At 38.5% G+C, this 15,244-nt stretch overlaps 1 protein-coding gene across 3 annotated transcripts in view; it reads left to right on the top strand.

The window, feature by feature from the left end:
* The first annotated feature begins 14,770 nt into the window (after nucleotides 1–14,770).
* Nucleotides 14,771–15,244, top strand: part of LOC106062301 (uncharacterized) — a 46,681-nt gene continuing 46,207 nt past the window's right edge. For all 3 annotated transcript variants that reach the window (XM_056030589.1, XM_056030587.1, XM_056030588.1), the window contains exon 1: nucleotides 14,771–14,964. The gene's annotated coding sequence lies outside the window, so the exon portion shown is untranslated. The remainder of the gene's footprint in view (nucleotides 14,965–15,244) is intronic.

The following is a 15,244-nucleotide window of genomic DNA, read 5'->3' as shown; positions in this document are numbered from 1 at the left end:
CTATGTGTTTGTGTATGCACCAGTGGCCTGAAAAAATAGCGCGGATAAAATAGCGCGAAATTTCACGACAAAGTAGCACAAGACAAAATAGCGCAGACTTATATATGATGTGTATAAAAGTACTGGATTTTAGAAAATTAAGAGCCTGGGCAGCATTTTTGTTGAAGTCTCTATCGACTTCAATATTAATAGATCTGAAATTATTCTATATTTGCAGAGAAATAGAGTACCTTAATTAACATTTTCTCATTCTCCTATTTAGCAATATTTAAAATGCATAACTTGCTAAAAAAATATGTTTTTAAAACGTGGTGACCCCGGTTCAACTGTTAGGTATATGATGATGTGTGTGTTACACATGTGTGTTATAGTATAATCAGAAATCTTGATTATCTGCGGCATCCATCTATGATCCAACCAGGGCGTCTCTTGACGCAACATTGGCAAACTTGGGTGTGTGAGGATTAGTTAAGATGGCGATCACATTTCTTATCCCGCCAAATCTCAGGCAGTGACTGACCAATTCAATCATTAGTTTGGCTATTTCCTGTCCGTCATTGTCTAACACCATCACAATCCATGTTCAAGAGTGTCACTGTGGATTGTAGGCCTCAACTTCCCATCTTTCCCTATCACAACTTTAATGTGAAAAGAATATAAACCCCGCCCCGCCCTCCTCTCGTTATGGTACTTTCTTTTCCATGACCCAATCAGCAGTTGTTTTGTTTTTTAAAACGGTGTTTAAATCTGACCAGTTTGGAAGTATCTTTGTGTGCTTTTAAAGTGCGTTTTCGGAATTTAAATAAATGAAATATTTTTAAATTATCCATTTTTTATCCACAATTCTTGCATAATATTTGCATATTTATATTTCAAGATATCCAAAGTGTTTCCAGCAAAAAGATTGAATAATAATGATAACATTAAAATAACAACAAATATTGGCTCTATTCAAACCCGGGATCGAGACAAACGACAGTTCAGCGCGCAAACCGCACCACCAGGGGTTGCTGTTAACTTAATAACAAACTAATAACCTACAAGGCATGCGTTCTTAGCACGCTACTGTACAGCAGTGAGTCGTGAACTACTTACACGAAGCAAAAGAGAAAACTAAACTCACTCCACTTGCGCTGACTTTGAAGGATCTTAAAAATAACATGGAAAGAAAGAGTGTGTAATACTGAGATCCTCGCGAGAACGGGCCTTTTCAGGATCTTTACAGTCCTCAAGCAACGCCGCCAGCATTGGCTCGGACATGTTCGCCAGATGGAGGACAATCGCATCCCGAAAATCATTCTGTACGGGCAACTTGCGTCTGGCTTAAGAAAAACTGGTCGCCCCCACCTCCGTTACGTTGATGTGATAAAAAGGGATTTAAAATCAGTGAACATTGATACTGATCATTGGGAAGACATAGCCTTAGACCGCACTAGCTAGAGAGAGACGGTGACCAAGAAAGCTATGGACAGCGAGAAAACATGGGCATCAACTCTTGAGGAAAAGCGTACCACACGGAAAATGGCCAGCTCCTTTACCACCAAAGCGAAAGCCACCTTGATCTGCAATATCTGCAATATGTGGACGGGAGTGTCTCTCCAAAATAGGGCTCACAGCCATATGAAAAAGTGTTCAAGATGAACCATAGTCGTTCTACGACTGAGGGATGCCAATACATAGTCAGCAATGTATATTATGACGGAAGAGCGACTTTAAGATCATCTTTCAGCACTGATTTGTAATTGAAAAAAAAAGGTCAGTTCTCGAGCTTCTGTTTGTAAAATGTTTTACTTGTTTCGGATGTTCCTTCAGAGTTGAAGATAGTTTACTTCCTAGTCCAAACCTCCCGCAGGACGACGGGGGATGGGAGCGGGCAGGGTTTGAACCCTCGACCGTCGATAAATCCAAACGACAGTCCAGCGCGCAAACCGCACGACCAGGCAGCCATCCTTCTACTTCGGCAAGGTCCGATGATGTCCCAGCTTAGTTACCAACAGAGCTATTGGCATATTTATTAGATGGAACAAGAATGTAGATGTAGATCTACCTAAACTAAACCTCTGATTTAGCATTCTTAAGATCCATATCTACTGGACTTCATGTCCGCAACAGATAACATATAAATGAGCTTATGAATCTCACTTAGTAAAAGTTTGTGTCAAGAGAGCGAACTATTCAGATAGGATTTCCATGTAAAAGTAGAACGCATTTTTTTTGTGTGCACCAAAATGTGTCAATTTGTAAAGTGACTAAGAGCGCAATGATTTAAGTTCGTCTTCTTGGAGGTCGTCTGCAGTCTTTTTTTAATTTCTCCGTCTGTTGCTCAATGGTGGGGGGAGCAGGGATCAAAGTCAAGAACCATGAGCAAGGCGAATGAAGAATCAAAGCAAGGCGAATGAAGAATCAAAGCAAGGCGAATGAAGAATCAAAGCAAGGCGAATGAAGAATCAAAGCAAGGCGAATGAAGAATCAAAGCAAGGCGAATGAAGAATCAAAGCAAGGCGAATGAAGAATCAAAGCAAGGCGAATGAAGAATCAAAGTTAAGAACCATGAGCAAGGCGAATGAAGAATCAAAGTTCAGAACCATAAGCAAGGCGAAAGACCTGTGACTTTGAGAAATTGAAGCAAAGCCAAACTAAGCGAGACAAAACTATAAATAGGATAAGAAAATTACACTAGGAAATTAAACTAATATTTAGTGTTAAGAAAACTAGATTAGAAAATAAGGGACTTCGGAAACATAAAACTAATTATATAAGCTTGTTCTACCAACCAAAAATAGGCGTTAGGGAATTTATTAGAAATACGGTAAGGAAGGATATAAAATATAACACTGGTCTAGAAATTTATAATAAAAAATAAACTATGGTTAAAATATGACCTCGCGTGTGACGAAATGATAGGGAAATCAGGTTAGTACCGTGCATAAATTAGCATTTTAGACTACAGCTATATAGACCTATTAGGTTAGAATATAGAGAAATACAAATTAAACGAAAAAATGTAGAAAATTTGGTAACAGTGTAGAAATTGGGAAATGGTCTTGGGTTGGTCAAAAAACTATGCGTAATACATTTCATCACAGATAAACAACCTCGTAGCAACAGTCAACCACACGTTTACTTGCACAACACAAACCAGGACCGGAAGTGCACTCTCATCTAGTTCCATGACACATACACGCTCCAGGAACCATTTCCTGGCAGCAGCTAACCTGAACGACAGCATGCACACCATGAGTGACCGCCCAACATCAAACTTACAATAGCAGCAAGCTCTACCAACATAAGCTAGGCGCAAGAGAAATACGGTAGTTTAGGAAATAAACATAAGACTTACAGTTGGATAATTAGTCTAGGAATAAGGGTTAGGAAATTAGTCTAAAAATAGCAGCTGGGAAAAGTTTAAGGAAATAGTTTAGGAAATAAATATAACAATTAAAGTTTGGTAATTAGTCTACGAACTAGACAAGAATTAAAGTAGGTAATTATTCTAAAACTTGCCATTAAGAATACTTCGAATGTTAGTTGAGGTGAAATCGTTTAGAGGTAGGCTTAGTCTAGATTAGGAATCAATTTAGGAAAATGGATTAAAGATAAGGATTAGTTAGTACTAGTCGACTCACGGCGTAGCATACGCCGCTATTTTGTAGAGCCTGCCTTAGGGCACTGCAACCTTTGCGACTACAGTGGGTCCCGCACTCTCATAGACACCACGCTAGTCATAGGTGTAAATTATTAAATTGAACCATTTTATAACTTATAACAGATTTTCTGCAGCCCCCTTATTTACCATTAGCCCCTGAAAATCTCCTGAAATTGTAAAATATGCGAAAAAGTCCTGGAAATCTCCGGAATTTATAAAATCTTTTAAAAACTCATAAAAAATCTCTAGAAATGTAGACAAAAGTGTTATTTTGGAGTGTCATTCATTATGGAAAACGCCAATCCTATGGGCGATACAAAGAACGGCCTTTTACAATATGTTCCAGCACAGTTACCAACAGAGCTATTGGCATTTTTATTAGGTGGAATAAGAATGTAGATGTAGATCTACCTAAACTAAACCTCTGATTTAGATTCTTAAGATCCATATCTACTGGACTTCATGTCCGAAATCTATAACATATAAATGAGCTTATGAATCTCACTTAGTAAAAGTTTGTGTCAAGAGAGCGAACTATTCAGATAGGATTTCTATGTAAAAGTAGAACGCATTTTTTTCTTTTTTTGTGTGTGCACCAAAATGTGTCAATTTTCCAAGTGACTAAGAGCGCAATGATTTAAGTTCGTCTTCTTGGAGGTCGTCTGCAGTCTTTTTTCAATTTCTCCGGCTGTTGCTCAATGGTGGGGGGAGCAGGGATCAAAGTCAAGAACCATGAGCAAGGCGAATGAAGAATCAAAGTCAAGAACCATGGGCAAGGCGAATGACGAATCAAATTCAAGAACCATGCGCAAGGCGAAAGACCTGTGACTTTGAGAAATTGAAGCAAAGCCAAACTAAGCGAGACAAAACTAAAAATAGGATAAGAAAATTACCCTAGGAAATTAAACTAATATTTAGTGTTAAGAAATATAGATAAAAAAATAAGGGACTTCGGAAACATAAAACTGACTCTATAAGCTTGTTCTACCAACCAAATATAGGCGTTAAGAAAGGTAATTGATTAGAAATACGGTAAGGAAGGATATAAAATATAACACTAGTCTAGAAATTTATAATAAAAAACAAACTAGGGTTAAAATATGACCTCGCGTGTGACGAATCGGTTAGGAAATCAGGTTAGTACCGTGCATAAATTAGGATTTTAGACTACAGCTATGTAGGCCTATTAGGTTAGAATATAGAGAAATACAAATTAAACGAAAAAATGTAGAAAATTTGGTAACAGAGTAGAAATTGGGAAATGGTCTTGGGTTGGTCAAAAAACTATGCGTAATACATTTCATCACAGATAAACAACCTCGTAGCAACAGTCAACCACACGATTACTTGCACAACACAAACCAGGACCGGAAGTGCACTCTCATCTAGTTCCATAACACATACACGCTCCAGGAACCATTTCCTGGCAGCAGCTAACCTGAACGACAGCATGCACACCATGAGTGACCGCCCAACATCAAACTTACAATATCAGCAAGCTCTACCAACATAAGCAAGGCGCAAGAGAAATACGGTAGTTTAGGAAATAAACATAAGACTTACAGTTGGATAATTAGTCTAGGAATTAGAGTTAGGAAATTAGTCTAAAAATCGCAGCTCGGAAAAGTTTAAGGAAATAGTTTAGGAAATAAAGATAAGAATTAAAGTTTGGTAATTAGTCTACGAACTAGACAAGGAATAAAGGTAGGTAAATTATTCTAAAAATTGCACTTAAGAATAGCTTCGAATGTTAGTTGAGGTGAAATCATTTAGAGGTAGGCTTAGTCTAGATTAGGAATCAATTTAGGAAAATAGATTAAAGATAAGGATTAGTTAGTACTAGTCGACTCACGGCGTAGCATACGCCGCTATTTTGCAGGGCCTGCCTTAGGGCACTGCAACCTTTGCGATTACAGTGGGTCCCGAACTTTCATAGGCACCACGCTAATCCTAGGTGTAAATTATTAGATTATTAAATTGAACCATTTTATAATTTATAACAGATTTTCTGCGGCCTCCTTATTTACCTGGAGCTCCTGGAAATCTCCTGAAATTGTAAAATATACAAAAAAAGTCCTGGAAATCTCCGGAATTTATAAAATCTTTTGAAAACTCATAAAAAATCTCTAGAAATGTAGACAAAAGTGTTATTTTGGAGTATCATTCATTATGGAAAACGCCAATTCTATGGGCGATAAAAAGAACGACCTTATACAATACCCGTAATTGAGGAATCTGGTGAAAGAATCTTTTCGCGCCTCAAACTAATGAAGAATTACTTGAGGTCAACAATTCTCGAAGATAGATTGAAACATTTGGTAATTCTTGCTACTGAGCGTGATCCATTTAGGAAAAAGAATTTTTATGATATACTTTTTGACTTCGCTACACGCAAGGCTCGTTAAGTAACTATGTACAAAGAATGAATAAAATTCAAAAGACGAATTATTATCCGTATCCCCACCTAAACTGGGCCTTGCGCAATTCGTTTTGCATAGGGCCATGCAGTGGCTACGACCGGCCCTGCTATTTAGTAACGGGTGAATACAGAGAAGATTGCTTGTTATCTCCCCCCCCCCCCCTTTTTTTACTTTGTTTCTCAGAATTTTCGTGGGGTAACTCTAGTCCGACTTGCAGAAATAAAAGAGTTGTCTTCCCATGACTTGTTGTTGGTGTCAGGCATGGTTAGGCCACGAAGAGAATTATACAGTGGAACCTCGAGATACGAGTTTAATTCGTTCCAGACCCGAGCTCGTAAGTCGATCTACTCGTATCTCAAAATAATTTTTCCCATATAAAAAAAAATAAACCCAATTAATTATTGGTTCTAACCCTATATAAAGTCCCAAAGTGACCTAAATGCTGAAAAAGACTTTTGTTATGAATAAATGTACATGAAACACGTATACATAAACACTGAAGTAAATAATGCAATGAGAAATGCAGAAAAGAGATCAATCAAAAAGCAATGGACAATGTACAGACTATTATCTGGGTGGCTGACTGAGTGCGGGTAAGGTGGAAGGAGCGAAGGGGAGGGAGGACTGCACACAACTAAGGTCACGTAAACAGTAAACAACACTTCATTAACAGCATAAACAAAACAACAATGCTTCGTTTCGATGGATATCATCCTCTTTAGCGTATCATTGGACTTGGCACTTACGTTCATTTTCTTGGGACCCGTGATGCACAAGAATCATTCCGATTCAAATCACACAACTCGCAAGCTACAACACTCACACTACTGAGACGAGCATTTGTTAAGCTCTGTGATACGTGCGAATGGTCGAGATCCTGGTGTACCCACACTCTGCCGTTTTTGTCCAAGTAGTGGCTGGGGCAACTTCTCCCCATTTTCTCGCGCTGGCAATTACGATTCCTATTCCGAGGGAGAACGGAAAGATCCGATTTCGCACGATCATCGTCGATAGGTTTTAGCTCTTAAGCTCGACTCGTAACTCGAATTGTCGCTCGTAAAACGAACAGAAATGTCGCTCTCGACGCTGCTCTCGTATCTCGAATTACTCGTACGTTGAGCAGCTCGTATGTCGAGGTTCCACTGTATTAGTTGGTATTGCATGCAATAATACTGTAATAACTTAAGTGAGGCAACTCAATATGACCTAGACGTTTATTTACACGACATCAGAGGTACACAAAACAACATCTATCTTAGGCACAATCTCTCCATATTGGCTCTCTACTTGGGCGGAAATCGTTCTCTTTCTAATGTTGATATCCTTTTAGGTCTAGTCTATCACAGTGCGCACCTTCTAGCACTAGCTTGGTTGGCAGTGCGCATGGCAGAGTTATAACAATATTGTTGTAACTCTGCTCCCGCGCCAGACTGATGGTGCGCATCTGAGCACTACTAAACACTAGTAGTATAAGACATGTTTAGACAGGAAGAAGGAGTTTTGTGGATCCAGCTAGAGTGATCTGCAAGTTATTGAAGTCTGGGCTGTCTTGACTCGAGAGAACGTCCTTTGTGCTATCTATGAACTGTGTTGAGGACCTGGGGTTGCACTGGGAAGTATGTCGGTGGTCTGTATTGATGGTTAAGTAGCAAAGGACTAGTGTCACTTGAGATAGGACATTCTGGGACTTGATGGCTGAAGTCCATGCCTGTTAGTGTTTGTAGTGTAAATAAATACCCAGTTTATTGTTACCTACTGCCTTTAGTGGAGTGCCTACCTTCAAGTTACAACAATACGTTAAAGGAACATTTTTGCGAATAGAAATCATTTCCGGCAGGCAGGACAATGGTTGTTTATAGCTTATAGTCTTTAGTTTTTAGCGGCCCCCGAAAGGGGAAAAGACGCTATTAGTTTTGTGTGAAATGTCTGTCCGTCTGTCCGTCCCGTTTATATCTCGTAAACTAGAATAGATAGTGAAAATCCGACATTATATTTTAGTCCATTCAAAGTTCTGATGCAACGGCTACTTTTTTTATTTTCTAAAAGCGAAAAATTAAATTTTTTAAATCACTTATGCAAGCAGTTTTTTCATAAAAATACAACACTATTAATAGTAACAAACACCGGAGGCTCTTTAGTAGGGGAGATAAAATATCTACCATATTTTCAACACATTCATGCAAATGGTTTTAGACTTTTTGTTAAAAAAAACATTTTTTTTTACATTTGTATTGCTACGTTATGTAAGTTCTGTCCTATAACTACTACATTTACCCAAAAATAATGTTTACTTTTTTTAAGAGAAAAAAATCTATTTAATATGCATATACGTTGGACATAATTTAAAACAACAATTAATAAGTAGGTTTTCATCTTATCGCGTGTACCGCAGTGGTGCTATCCGGTAGTAAACATATAACTAAAGGAATTTTTTTTTTTTTTACGAAATGTTTTTTTTTCTTTTTTCTTGAGGATTTGAATAAGAGATTGACCCTTTACAAAACAATTAGATCAATTAGATATTCACCATAAGACATCAGTTAGGCCAGGTACACATCTAACTTTACATTCATTTTCACCTATCCTTTGGTCTGCTGGACCGCTGGGGCACCACACAAGATCTGTCAACCCTCTTTCTCCATTCTTCTCTGTTATTTGTCTTTTATAGAGTTTAACTCTGATATTCTTTCTGATAATATTGATACTGTTAAAACTCTGCCATGCGCACCGCAATCCAGGCTAGTGCAGAAAGAAGGTTCGCACTATAAGTGACAAGACTAAGTCGGATGTTGACATGAGAGAGAGAGAAAGATTTCCGCCCAAGTCTAGAGCCTAGATAAAGATGCTGTGCTCAAGACATGTTGTTCTACCTGTATTTGTGATGTCCTGTCAATAAACATCTATGTCTCGTTGAGTTGCCTCCCTTCAGTTATTACAATACCTACCTTTTTTTTTACCTGCCTAGGTGTACCACTTCGGGGACCGATTTTGAGTTTGTGTTTCCACATAAACTGTCTCTGTAACCTTGTTTTTTTTTCTACTACAATTAATTTTTACTTTGTAATCAGGTTTTTTTTTTAGTTTAAAACATTTCTAAAATTAAAAAGGAAGAACAATGTGGAAAATAAAATTCTAGGTCATTGTGATGTCCATACACCTATTCTCGGTGTATGGAAGATGATCATAATGACTGAGACAACGTAATGTAATGTTTTAACTCTGCCCCGGCGCCGACACTGATTGTGCGCACCAGCACACCGTTCAACACGAGGATGTGCGCACCAGCACACCGTTCAACACGAGGATGTGCGCACCAGCACACCGTTCAACACGAGGATGTGCGCACCAGCACACCGTTCAACACGAGGATGTGCGCACCAGCACACCGTTCAACACGAGGATGTGCGCACCAGCACACCGTTCAACACGAGGATGTGCGCACCAGCACACCGTTCAACACGAGGAATAGACGACATATTGATTCTAGAGGAAGGGCTGTTTTAGATCCGCCGGAAGTAATTTGCATGTTATGGGAGTCTAAGCTGACAGGGACTGAGATCCATTCTATCAGTGTTCTGTGTATTGAGCACCTGGACTCCCCTGGAGCGACACCGGGGGGAGTGTGTCGGTGATCTGTACTAATGATTAGGTAGAAAAAGGACTTCTTAGCTGCAGTGCATGCCTCATTGTGTATTTTATAACTGTCAGTAATGAATAGTCTTTTACTAACTCCTTTTGTTTAGTGCTTACCTCATATTTACTACAATATACTGGGAAGGCCTGAGCAAGTACCTCAGTGTCTGGCTATGTACTTTTCAAGATTCGGCAGTGACAATGCAAAAGGAACGCGTTACATTTGTACCAGTTTTGGCTATGTGATGCATATTTCACTACCGTACAGTAGTATAATGAGGACACAAGAATTGTAGACCTCTTACAGGTGAATTATTCACTTGATTTAAGCAGATCTGAAACATTAACATGATATTTATTTCAGTATAGACCAGCTTAGGCGCCATCTTGCTTTAGCTGACATAGAAGAGAGCACCTAGTGGCATGCGGCCTCAGAACAGGACAGACAGAGTCTGGAGTTTTAGAACTGAGGAAGAAATGATCATTCCTGCGTTCTGCATGATACCTGGCTAGTGGAACTGAAGCTGCACTAGGAAGGGTGTAGTTGGTCTGGAAGGAAGTTTGGCCAGAAGTGACTGGTGAAACTAAAGACTAGATTCCGTGCGTAAAGGATTGAAGTCACTACTTGTGTTTTTTGTTATTACTTATAAACAAACATGATCTGTTCTTATTGAACTTCATTAAGTTATTCCCCTTTAAGTTATTGCTAACACATTTATAAAACCGAGCCTAGTGTCTCTATGTCAAAGGAAGTGATGCACTGAACTTTTGAAATATTTTTTTTACCTGGTAACAAGACATTGGTTTGATGAGATGTTGATGAACATAGAATGGAAGAAGAAACACTGGTTTATATTGTGTATATTAATGCTAAACTAGAATTAAACATCTCGTTTTGACACTGAGCTGACAACCCTAACCATAAAATGATCTTTATTAAAGCCGTGCTGTGTAAGGGAGACACATATGGAAGAAACAATAGAACTGTCCCTTACTTCCTCATTGGAGCTGAACAAGAAATATTGCAACCTTTTTTTTTTTGACAACTTTATCTGTTTTAAATAACTAAGTGCCAGTATATTTAGAACATGAACTTTCATAAATTAAATCTAAAAATATGCAAATTCCCTGAACTCAATTGATTTCTTTAAAAAAGGCATAGCCCAATACCTTGCTCTTTCATTAATGCAAGGTAGCCTCGGGCACATAAGCCATACCATTATAAGAATTAGCTAGATACGACAGAGTTGGACTGGTTATATGGCCATTCTGGCAAATACCTAAATTGGGCATGAAAAGGTCGCATGAATGCCAATAAATTGATTGAATATCTATATTGTAATAACTTAAGTGAGGCAACTCAACGAGAAATAGACATTTATTTACACGACATCACAGGTACACAAAACAACATCTATCTTAGGCACAATCTCTCCATATTGGCTCTCTACTTGGGCGGAAATCGTTCTCTTTCTTCTAATGTTGACATCCTTTCCAGCCTATTCTATAACAGTGCGCACCTTCTACCACTAGCCTGGATGGCGGTGCGCACGGCAGAGTTATAACAATATTATTCTCTTCAAAATCACCACATTTCCATCGGCGTCATATTTTAAAGGTAAGTAAACGAACGTATGACAAGAGAAGTTGAATGACAAGATGTCGTCCTATCCTGTGCATTCTTCAGGAATTAAAGCTGGCGGCTTATTTAAATTAGGAGCAGTCATGCGTTGAAGATAACACACACTTAGGATCTATGTCACACTGTGTGGTTTATATGCATTATATCAGCAGATTTAATGCACTGACACTCGTAAAACTAAAACTTTTAACAAAGTTCCAAGTGACATACTTATAAATATAGAGGTATGAAGAGCTTAATGCTAGGTTCTCAGCGTAAGTGCACCAAGATCAAATGTGCACCAAGATCAAATGTGATCATCTGAAAACATCAGATCCTATTCAGAGTGAGAGTCCCTGTATGAAAGAAAAGGTGGTGAAGGGAAGGGGAGAGTAAAATATATGGAGTAAAAAATTGACAAAGTGGTGAAGCGCTTGGCTTCCCGAATGTGAGGTCCTGGGTTCGAATCTCGGTAAGAACTGGGTTTTTGAATTGCGAGATTTTTAGGGCACCTTGACTCTAATGGGTACCTGACTTTAATTGGGGAAAGTAAAGGCGGTTGGTCGTTGTGCTGGCCACATGACACCCTGCTCGTTTACCGTTTGGCCAAAGAAACAGATGAGATTAACATCATCTGCACCGTAGATCTGAAGGTCTGAAAGGGGAACTTTACTATCAATGATACCTTCAGAAAACCCACTTCACGGCGGGGGGGGGGGGGGGGGGCGGGGGGGGGGGGAGGGAGCGAGAGAAGAAATAGCCATAGAAAATAGGTAAATTGTTATACCTAAACATTTTGTACAGACCAAGAAATGGTAGTTACAAAGAATAATAAAAAAAAAGGTATTCATAAAAGTCACATAAATAAGTGAGAGTATGACCCGAGATGTCGTCCCGAGGACAAGGTACATAGGGAAACTGTCACTTATGTATTCAGTCCATTCTTTAAGTTGCGACTGTAGATTCTGGTGGTAACTTTCTCTCTCTCTCTCTCTCTCTCTCTCTCTCTCTTACTTTCTCACCCACTTACATCACATTGACCTAACTACTTATCAATAGTTAACTAAATTTGAAACATTACATTTACTGATTTTTTGTATTGTTAATTAATTATTTTATTTTATATCAAATAAGGGAAAAAACTTCTATATTATTTATAGATATAGTTTTAAGGGCGGAGTTCTTTCTCTTTAGATAAGCTTTGTTTTTGTTTTCTTAAAAAAGATTTTTTTTTAAATTTGCTTGTTTGTTTGCTTGCTATTCTTCCGGGGTTTTTTAACCTTTCATAGCCTTCTTTGTTACTCTGTCCAGATTGTGCAACTTAGTGTTATTTCTAGTTGCTACTGTAGATTCTGGTGGTATCTCTCTTTGTCTTAGTCGCTATCTCACACACTGACAACATCACATTGACCTAACTTATCAATATGGAACTAAATTGTAAACATTATGATTTTGTAGCTAACATATGTTGTAGTTATCTCTGTGAACAACTGCTTACCTTTCAAAAAATCGAATGAAAAAATTGAATCCGCCCAACTGAGCATCACATAGACATATCCACACAATGTTATATTCATATAATAATAATAATAATTATAATACATTACTCTTTCAGGGTTGACACTAAATGTACAAAATGTGTGTCCCACTTATTATACATGGATGATCTAAAGCTATATGCAGAAACCGAGCAAAAATTACACACCTTAATCAAAACGGTAAAATGCTTTAGTGACGATATCTGTATGTCTTTTGGCCTGGATAAGTGTGGCATCATAAGCATTAAAAAGGGCAAGGCAACGAACACCAACAATGCATTTGAAGGCATCGAGGAATTGAACTCTGCCTCTCTTTATAAATATCTTGGAATAAACCATAAGAAATTAAAAGAGGAATTTCTTGGTAAATATAAGCAAAGAGTTAATTAAATCCTCAACACCAAACTGTCTGGCAGTAATCTCATCACTGCAATAAACAGCTGGGCCGTCCCAGTGCTCCTTTACACGTTCGGTGTGATCAAATGGACTGACACCGACCTACATGACATTGTCAGACTCACTAGAAAATTACTAACCAAATTTCGATGCCTACGCCCCAAGTCCTCCACCATAAGGTTATACCTGCCCAGGAAGGATGGGGGTCGTGGATTGCAGAACATCTTCAAATTGTGTAAGATGCAAGTTTTAAAAATACGATCAAAACTGCTCGCCTCCAGCAATCACTTAGTTTCCTTTCTACGCAAATATGACTCCGAAGCAACTCCTCTGAACCTACACAATGCTGATGTCAATGTCGGTTTGGACGAAGTAGTACATGAGATTCGCCAATGGGAAGAAAAAAACACTCCACGGAAAATTTCCGGCTTCATTACATGGGGACAACATCGACAAGGCTGCTTCCTTAACATGGCTCAAAGCAGGCTATCTCTACCCTGAAACAGAAGGCTTTGTTACAGCAATACAGGACAAAGTAATCAGGACAAAAAATTACGAGAAGCATATCCTGAAACTCAATGTTGTCGACAAATGCCGAAAATGTGGAAATGTGGGCGAGTCGATTTAACACATTATGGCAGGATGTCCAGCCCTATCAGAATCAGCCTACCTAGGTCGCCATAACCAAGTTGCAAAGTTAATACACCAGCACCTGGCTTTGACGTACAATTTGATCGGTAAGAACACTCCTCCTTATTATAAATACTCTCCACAAGAGGTTCTCGAGTCTACTGAACATCTGCTGTACTGGGATAGTCCTATTCTGACCGACAAAACGGCAGATTTCAATCGCCCGGACCTGCTGTTCATCGAAAAAAAAAACCGCTACCATTATCGATATCGCCGTACCACTGTCTCATAATTTAAGAAAACTGAGATAGAAAAACAAAGAAAATATAGGAGCCTAGGCTTGGAGATTAAGCGTCTATGGAAATTGTCCAAAATAACAATATACCCCATTGTTATATCAATCGAGGGGATAATAACAACTGACCTCACAGACACCTTCAAGGCCCTTAACATTCCTAGGAACATCCTCGTTGCCTGTCAGAGGGCGGTACTGCTGCAGACCTGCCACATCACCAGAAAATTTCACAGCGGAAACTGTTAAAAGGACTATGATGAATTTTGTTTCTCTTTAGCGAAACTCGACCCTGGCAGCGCCAGAGAATGACTACTCGTTCATTTCTAACATAATAATAATAATGTCTTAATTTTGACATATCCAAATATATCCAAAAAAAAATAAAAATTTTACAATTGATTTTTATTTTTCAAAAGCAAGTTTTTTTTTTGTAAAGGAAGGGCCTAGCTATACTGCTTTTTACCTGAACTGAGGTACAAAAATAACTTAACTCCCTTGATCTCCTAAATACAAAAATAGCATTCCCCCCCCCCCCATCAAACCTAGCACTCAGGTAATTCCTCCAGCCTCAGGGGCTACACATTAAGCAGAAGTAGCCATCCCTGTCATTGTTGTCCTTTTTTTTTTCTCTCCCTCCTAGTTACAGAGTTGTTCATGTCACCAGCTATTTAGCAGACGTAATGCATGTTTAGACTTTATTACAGAATCACATTCAGATTAGATGTTAATTCCTAGTGGATTTAGAACATTTCCCTAAGGTTTTTTTTTATGGTTAAACTCTATAGGTAAGTTCACACGCTGTACTTCTAAATTAATCATTGTGTTGAAAGCTCTGTTATTTGGAGAGTGTGTTTACTATTAGGATGTTTTTAGAGCGAAAAGCTTTCATCACGAGAATTTGAGGCCCAAAAAAATCAGGTAGAAAGCAAGCTGGCAAGATTAAATAGCGGTGAGCAGCTTATCTGTTACCTAAACCCTAACACTCAAATCCTCCCCTTAAGTAAACTGTATATTTTGATCTGAAGTAAACTGTAAAAATATTTTGTAGATTAAAAGTAGAAAAAA

The sequence above is a fragment of the Biomphalaria glabrata genome, chromosome 5 (genome assembly GCF_947242115.1).
Source record: "Biomphalaria glabrata chromosome 5, xgBioGlab47.1, whole genome shotgun sequence".
Taxonomy (NCBI): Eukaryota; Metazoa; Mollusca; class Gastropoda; family Planorbidae; genus Biomphalaria; species Biomphalaria glabrata.
Note: the sequence above shows the minus strand (reverse complement) of the source record. Positions and strands in the feature narration are given on the sequence as shown.